Here is an 8,288-nt window from a genome sequence, read left to right as displayed (position 1 = left end):
AGTGGGAAATGGCTGATGGGTGGAGTACCAGGCTAAGATCCAAAATGGAGGGACAGTGAGGTGGTAGATAACCTCAGAAGTCAACAGTAGAACCCATTCTCTCCCATGGCAAGGCATAACTGGTGTTAGTACAAAATGACAAACTTTTTAGAATTCCTAAAAAAAAGGAAAGCGTTTTATTTGAGCCTCAGCTAGGATAGCTGCCCAGGATACACAATCTTCACAAAGAAGAGCGTGCTCTGACCAATTTCACTACTAGGAATTTACCCCAAAGATACAAATGTAGTGATCTGAAGGGACACCCCAATGTTTATAGCAGCAATGTCCACATTAGCCAAACTATGGAAAAAGCCCAGATGTCCATCGACACATAAATGGATAAAGAAGATGTGTTGTATATGTATAATGGAATACTACCCAGCCATCAAAAAATGAAATCTTGCCGTTTGCAACTACATGGATGCAACTAGAGGGTATTATGCTGAGCGAAATAAGTCAGTCAGAGAAAGACAATTATCAAATGATCTCACTCGTATGTGGAATTTAAGAAACAAAACAGAGGACCATAGGGGAAGAGAGGAAAAATAAAACACGATGAAATCAGAGAGGGAGACAAACCATAAGAGACTCTTAATCATAGGAAACAAAACTGAGGGTTGCTGGAGGAGAGGTGGGTGACAGATGGGGTGGGATGATGGACATTAAGGAGGGCACATGATGTAATGAGCACTGGGTGTTAGGTGTTATATATGACTGATGAATCACTGACTTCAACCTCTGAAACTAATAATACATTATATGTTGATTAATTGAATTTAAATTTTAAAAAATTTTTAAAAAGGAGAGTGCTCTGGTAAGGGAACATTTGGTGTAGGTTACATATATTTTTACATAAAATGTTGCAAATCATTAGACAAAGGACATTCAGAAAGTTGCAGTTCTTAAGTTTCTAGTATATTCAGAGCTGTGACTTTAATCTTATGGGAATGAGGGAAGTTTATTCCTTTTTCTTACCTTTTGTGTTCAGAATACTCCTTTTTGGTTATTTTCTTTAATGAAGCAGATGTTCAATGTGTGCTTGGGGCAGAATTAAGAGCCCATGCTTTGAGGTTTTGCTGAGTCATTTTGACCTTGGTAAATGTTGAAGTATAACTTCTCTGGAAGCCCAGGAGCAGGGCCCACAAACATTAATAGTGGGACATGTCCTTTATCACTGGTTTCCATTTCCTGCAGGATTGTTTCAGGAAACAATTGCCCCAAGAAATTTATATGCAATAGCAGGATTGAGCCAACAGGGTGGGTGAAATAATAAGAAATCCCAACAGTCGATATATGCAAATCTAGATTATGCATTCTCAGCTGGGGCAGTATCAACTTCAAAGGGGTGAAAATTGGTTCTTGGGAGCAAAAAAAAATTTGTACCTTTTTTTATAGACTTTCTTTTTTAGTATAGTTGATACACAATGTTACATTAGTTTCAGGTGTACAACATAGTGATTCAACAACTCTATAGCTTGTGCTATACTCACAAGCAGAGCCACCATCGTTTACCATGCAATGAATGGTATTACAATACCACTGACTACATTCTCTATGCTGCACCTTTTATTCCCGTGCCGTGACTTATTCATTCCATAACTGAAGCTTGATCTCCAACTCCCCTTTGCCTATTTTGCACAACCTCTCACCCCCTTCCCTCTGGCAACCATCAGTTTGTTCTCTTTATTTATAGGTCTGACTCTGCTTTTTGTTTTTTTATTAAAAAATGGGCAGAGGACCTGACTAGACATTTTCCCAAAAAAGACATACAGGGTGCCTGGATGGCTCAGTTGGTTGAACAACTGCCTTCTGCTCAGGTCATGATCCCAGAGTCCTGGGATCGAGTCCTGCGTCGGGCTCCTGGCTCAGTGGGGAGCCTGCCTCTCCCTCTGACCCTCTCCCCTCTCATGCTGTTTCTCTCTCTCTCTCTCAAATAAATACATAAAATCTTAAAAAAAACCCCAAAAAACAAAAAAGACATATAGAGGGCCAACAGACACATGAAAAGCTACTCAACATCACTAATCATCAGGGAAATCCAAATCAAAACCAAAATGAAATATCACCTTACACCCGTGAGAATCACTAGTAGTAAAAACACAAGAAACAAGTGTTGACAAGGATGTGGAAAAAAGGAACACACATGAACTGTGGGTGGGAATGTAAATTAGTACGGCCATTGTGGGAAACAGTATAAAGTTTCATCAAAAAATTAAAAATATAAATATGATATGATCCAATAATTCCACTACTGGATATTTACTCAAAGAAAACAAACACGAATTCAAAAAGACATATGCACCCCTATGTTTATGGCAGCATCATTTATAATAGCCAAGATACGGAAGCAGCCCAAATGTCCATCAATAGACAAATGGATAAAGAAGATGTGGTACACACACACACACAAACACATACACAACGGAATATCACTCAGTCATGAAAAAGGAAAGACTTACTTTTCAGAGCAGTTTTAGGTCCACAGCAAAATTGAAAGGCAAGTACAGAGATTTCATATACCCTCTGCCTGCCCACCACCCCCTGCACACACACAACCTCCTCCATTATCAACATCCAGCATCACAGCAACATGCTTGTTATAGCTGATGAACATACACTGACACATCATCATCACCCAACGTCCATATTTTACATTAGGGTTCACAGTGTTGTATATTCTATGGGTTTTGGCAAATATACACCATATATATGTATATATGTATGTGTGTGTATCTACAGACAGGTATCCACCACTAGTATCCTACAGAATAATTTCATTATCTTAAAAATCCTCTGTATTCCACGAATTCATCCCTGAGAACCACTTATCTTTTTGCTGTCTCCATAGCTCTGTCTTTTCCAGAATATCATATAATTGGAATCATATAGTAAGCAACATTTTCAGATTGGCTACTTTCACTTAATAATATGCACTTAATATCCTTTCATGTCTTTTCATGGCTTGACAGATCAATTCTTTTCAGTATTGAATAATGTTCCATGGTCTGGATGCACCACAGTTTATTAATTCATTCCCCTACTGAAGGACATCTTGGTTGCTCCCAGGTTTTGGCCATTATAAATAAAGCTGTTACAAACATTAGTGTGCAGGTTTTTGTGTGGACATAAGTTTTCAACTCCTTTGGCTAAATACTAAGAAGTGCAATTGCTGGGTTGTATGGTAAGAGTACGTTTAGCTTTGTAAGGAACCACCAACTGTCTTCTCAAGTGTCTTACCATTTTGCATTCCCACCAGCGATGAATGAGATATCCTATTGCCACACATACTTGTCATCACTTGGTGTTATCAGTGTTCTGGATTTTGGCCATTTTAATAGATGTGTAGTGGTATCTTGTTGTGTTAATTTGCTGTTCTCTGGTGACATATGATGTTGTCCTTTTTATGTGTAAAGCACAGATATATAGTATATCTGTAGCATTAAAATTTCAAGGGGGTCAGGGAACAACTAAGTTGTTCCTTAAGGGGCAATAATGGGATTTTTAAAAAATTGAGAAGAACTGGTCTGGTGGTGAGAGAGGCAGCATAAGGAAAGAGACACAGGACAGAAAAGGGGGCTCGCTCATACTGAAGGCCTAGGACCTGGCTTCACAGGGAGCCCGAGCCACTGAATAAGCTACTGGAATAAAACTCAGTATGGAGAGCAGAGCAGATGTTAATTTTTATAATCTTGATTGTATTAGGGTTCTTCAGAGAAACAGAGTCCATAGGATAGATATATAGATATATGTGTATATGTATACATAAATGCATAAACATTTAAACATACATATATAGAGAAAGAGAGAAAGAGAGAATCACATTATTTAACATCTCTGTGCCTCAGTTTCTTCTGCTATAAAATGGAGATAATAGTAGCATCTACCTCAGAGGATGGTTGTGAACAGTGAAGATGCTCATATAAAACACCTGGAACAGTGCCTGGTACATAGTAAGTGCAAGATAAATGTTTAAAATCCATATAAGAGCAGCGTGAATCAACAGTGGAATGCGGAAACCAAAAGCTAATTGAGCATGCATCATAAATGCTAGCACTTGATGTTAATCTTTAAAACGTTGACTAGTCTTGTCGCTCTCATTCAGGCCATTCTCTACCTGGCCCTGAGGCTGACCTTAAAAAGAGAAATCCCTGAAATGTGGCCATCTAACCCTGGTCTGCCCTCCAGAACTAACACAGAGGACTTTAGCATGTATAGGGACCTCAAAGAGTCCCCAAAAGCCATTCCTTTACACTTGAAAACAAAGATGGGTGATTAGTCCACTCTGGAAGGCCGATGATAAACCAGCATATGCTGTTCCTTACCCGGAGCTCCACAGGCTCCCAAGGGCAAGGCAAATCATTATCTCAAAGGGATCCACTCAGAATATCTGGGACTTTGCAGCCAAGACAATAGGGCTCTCTGCAGTCCTCAAAAACTCTCAAACAAAGAACAGATTTTAAAACCTTTGGATGTTGACCAAACAGACCAGACTGTGACAGAATAATTAATGACTTATTGAAAAAGCATTTCATAGAGAAAAGTCACTTCTGTAAACTCAGATCTAGGAAACCAGAACTGAAATCAGCTCTGCAGGCTTCCTTCCCCCCACCTGCCAGTTTTCAGCACACTCATTTCTGAAACACACCCCGTAGTTTCTAAGCCAACTGACGTAGAAGCAGAGGATAAATAAACTTTCATAAAAACTAGAACGAAGAAAATATTTTCCTCTAACATTGTAGGAGGAAGAAAACACAGATGTTAGATGTTTTCTGCACTGACAGACATGGTTTCCCCCCTTATTTATGCAGAAGAAATTTGCAAGACAGTCTGGATGAGTATAACATCTATTATTAATATTATTGTTACTATTACAGCATTTCATTGAATAGGAAGGAGTCTACTTCTCAATTAGAAGATTGAAATACACCCCAAAACAAAAAATAATATTTTAAGCCTAGAAATTCTAGACTATTCATTACTGTGACAGGAATCTGCTTTGCATTAGTTGAAAAATGAGTCATAACATTCCATAAAAGATGTCATTGAAAACTACAGGCACTTTTATTGATGAAATCCCCAGGGCATTAGCAGCATCTTCAGAAAGAACATATGATGACAATTTAAAGATGTATTTCACATTGATCAAATGTATCTTCCACCATTTACTCTAAGGAGTAGGCAACTGCTGGAAAATAAAACTCCCCAATAGCTTCTCAGAAGTTAGGGATCATATGATATATAGAGAGGGACAGACAGATAGACAGAGGCAGAGACAGACAGAGACAGAGACAGACAGACTACCACAGGAAGTCCTTGAAATTATGGCAGCTTTCTCTTCCTGGTAAAAAGCCTAGGTTTATGTCTAACTTCCCCCAAAGCAAGGAACAAGGTAATGCAAGGGGGTGAGAGGGTTACATTTCTGAACAAAGGCCTTATCTTCAACTGACTTTAGAAAAGCTAGCAAACCCTACAGTTAACACGAGAGTTAAAAAATGTATGGGGCAGTTATCTAACAAATTGTGTGTCTTTTTTTATTTTATTTTTTTAAAATTTTTTATTAACATATAATGTATTATTTGTTTCAGGGGTACAGGTCTGTGATTCATCAGTCTTACACAATTCACAGAGCTCACCATAGCACATACCCTCCCCAATGTCCATCACCCAGCTACCCCATTCCTCCCACCCCCCCATCACTCCAGCAACCCTCAGTTTGTTTCCTGAGATTAAGAGTCTCTTATGGTTTGTCTCCCTCTCCGGTTTCATCTTGTTTCATTTTTTCCTTCCTTCCCCTATGATCCTCTGTCTTGTTTCTCAAATTCCTCATATCAGTGAGATTATATGATAATTGTTTTTCTCTGATTGACTTATTTTGCTCAGCATAATACCCTCTAGTTCCATCCATGTCGTTGCAAATGGCAAGATTTCATTTTTGATGGCTGCATAATATTCCACTGTATATATATACCACATCTTCTTTATCCGTTCATCTGTTGATGGACATCTAGGCTCTTTCCATAGTTTGGCTATTGTGGACATTGCTGCTATAAACATTGGGGTGCACATGCCCCTTCAGATTGTGTTTCCTTTTTTTATACTGTATGCTGAGCTCAGACCCAAAATTTCAGGCCACTTCTAGTAAAGCATATAGAATTGCAAACAGTTATTTTAGGCACTCACTTTACTCTATGGCTTTCTTTCCCTTCCTAATTTCCCCCTTTAGCCTTTTCCTGATCTCATTACCCAAGGGTTTTCATATATGCGTGATCCCATATCCCTTCCTAAATTATATAAAAACTCTTTTGGGGACAAGAAGGGTATAAAGAGATCATGACTACGTGAAATACCTATGAGCAGTGGCATAAATGGAGAAAACCCAGATGGTAGACAGCAGTTATTTTTCAAGGGTATATTCGCCCAGAGTGGTATCTTCAACAATTTTTTGAAAAGTTAAGTTATTGAAACGTAGGCCTATCAAGAAAGACTCTGACAAAGCCTATAAGGGAAGCAGCACGAAAGTGAAAGCTGTTCGACTGCAATGTAAAGATCCATAATCTGGTAGAGAAAATTGTCGAAAGTCATTCCTTTTTCATTTGCTCACATTCCCAACCAAACATTCAGGCCTAGCTCCCCATCGCCCAACCCTTATTTGAGAACCTGGCTTTTTATGTTTACATGTGTATGGTATGCAGTTTGTGCATAAGGGCTGAGCTCATATAATTTCTCATGAGAGAAAGTCAGGGAGACCCCAAGAGATGTATACTGGTAGGATGGGGCAAGAGGTGGGGCATACAGAATACAGGAGTCTGATGAGGCAGCAGAGTGATCAGGCTCCCTGCTTCAGGTGTTACAGTGGTGTGGGTGCAACCGAAGTGAGCTGTATTTGATGGAGCAGAGTAGATGTCACTTAGCAGATGGACAAATGAAAATGACTTAGATAACAAGTATCATATGATCTCACTGATATGAGGAATTCTTAATCTCAGGAAACAAACTGAGGGTTGCTCGAGTGGTGGGGGGTGGGAGGGATGGGGTGGCTGGGTGATAGACATTGGGGAGGGTATGTGCTATGGTGAGTGCTGTGAATTGTGCAAGACTGTTGAATCACAGACCTGTACCCCTGAAACAAATAATACATTATATGTTAAAAAAAAAAAAAAAAGAAGAAGATAGCGGGAAGGGAAAAATGAAGGGGGGGGAATTGGAGAGGGAGACAAACCATGAGAGACTATGGACTCTGAGAAACAAACTGAGGGTTCTAGAGGGGAGGGGGGTGGGGGGATGGGTTAGCCCGGTGATGGGTATTAAGGAGGGCACGTATTGCATGGAGCACTGGGTGTTATACGCAAACAATGAATCATGGAACACTACATCAAAAAAAAAATTTTTTTTTTAAATGACTTAGGGGCGCCTGGGCGGCTCAGTGTTTAAGCGTCTGCGTTCGGCTCAGGTCATGATCCCAGGGTCCTGGGATCAAGCCCCGCATTGGGCTCCCTGCTCAGCGGGAAGCCTGCTTCTCCTTCTCCCACTCCCCCTGCTTGTGTTCCCTCTCTCACTGTGTCTCTATCAAATAAATAAATAAAATCTTTATAAAAAAATGACTTAGATAGCAGAGTAACTGGAGGAGGGTTGGGTAAAAAGACAACTATAAGACCAATATGAATCAACAGTGGTATGTGAAACCAAGAGCTTTCTGAGGCCACAACTATATCTGCATAATCTGAGGCTGCAATTATAAATCTCCAGGGAAACTTTTAGTCCTCAGATGCCCCAAATTGTATTAATCATTATCCTTGATTGCTAATACATCATCATTTTTTTTCTATGCAAGTACCTCTTTTATTTTATTCATCTGTTTATTTTATCATGCATTTTGGAGGATTGTTGCCTTTGAAATGAAGTATAATGTTTATGAAAGGAACAAATCTGCAGGATACAGCTCTACAAATTTTTTTATATGTATTCATCAATGGAACCACTGACCAGATCGAGACATAAACATTTTTATCCTATCAGTTTTCCTATCAGTTTTATCCTATCAGTTTATCCTATCCTATCAGAAAATATCTTCCTCCCGATAGGTAACCACTATTCTGACTTCTGTTACAATAGACTAATTTGCCTGTTCTTAAATTTCATATAAATGGAGTCCTACAATATGTTTTCTGTTGTTACTGGCTTCTTTTGCTCGACATCATATGTGTGTGATTCAGCACTCTAATTTTTTTCTTTATAATTGCTCAGTCATA

This window comes from Mirounga leonina, unplaced genomic scaffold, assembly GCF_011800145.1.
Source record: "Mirounga leonina isolate KUSES-001 unplaced genomic scaffold, KU_Mleo_1.0 Mir_174, whole genome shotgun sequence".
Classification (NCBI taxonomy): domain Eukaryota; kingdom Metazoa; phylum Chordata; class Mammalia; order Carnivora; family Phocidae; genus Mirounga; species Mirounga leonina.
Note: the sequence above shows the minus strand (reverse complement) of the source record.